Source organism: Marmota flaviventris, chromosome 3 (genome assembly GCF_047511675.1).
Source record: "Marmota flaviventris isolate mMarFla1 chromosome 3, mMarFla1.hap1, whole genome shotgun sequence".
Lineage (NCBI taxonomy): Eukaryota > Metazoa > Chordata > Mammalia > Rodentia > Sciuridae > Marmota > Marmota flaviventris.
In genome coordinates this window covers 62,887,972-62,888,716 of record NC_092500.1, presented here as the reverse complement: position 1 = coordinate 62,888,716, position 745 = coordinate 62,887,972, and positions in this window count along the sequence as shown.

Genomic DNA, 745 nt, shown 5'->3' with positions numbered 1-745 from the left:
CTGCCTTTGTGTGATGTTTCTGTTCCTCTTCCTCTCTTTTTGGCAGCTACTCCTATTCCTCCAGCCCCCTCCCACTCCCCATCTTATAATATTTCTTCCCTCCTACCTCAGAGACTCCCCAGCAACTCAACCCCCCCATCCCTAATTTACGGGGCTGTTTGCCTCCTTGGCATAGCTCCGTCCCCTCGCCTGGAAATTGGCGCCAGGGGTGGGGTGGGGATGGTATTTTCTCAGTGGGAGTCTCAGGGAACTGAGTTCTCCCCCCACCACCCCCAAAGCCAGCTGCCTGCTCCCGCCTCAGCCATTAGTAACCCAGAGACGCGCACCTGCGTGGGGGCTCTCCTCCAGCCCCTGCTCCCTTCCTGCACCTCCCACTCCTGCTCTGAAACGGCGCTGAGCGGGTTATTTATCGGAGCCAGCGCTGCTCCAGAAGGTCAGGACGGCGGTGTAAATAACCTCTTCTCGCCATTTCCCCGTCCCTCCAGAGCCTGCTCCCCTCCCCCTCCTCCACCTTTATTCGCACAAATGAATGTGGCTGGGCTGGCGCAGAGCCTGGCCCTGCATCTTAATGGGGCGGTGAGCTCACAAGATGGATTTAGCTGGGGGTTTTATGGTTGCCGCGGCGACAGGAGAATGCTTTGGTTTTCTTTCCCCCTTCCTCTGCAGGATTTTAAGGAGGGGGCAGTTTGGGGAGTCCTCCTCTCCACTGCAATTTAAGGGTCTCCTTCTCAGTCACCTCTACTGC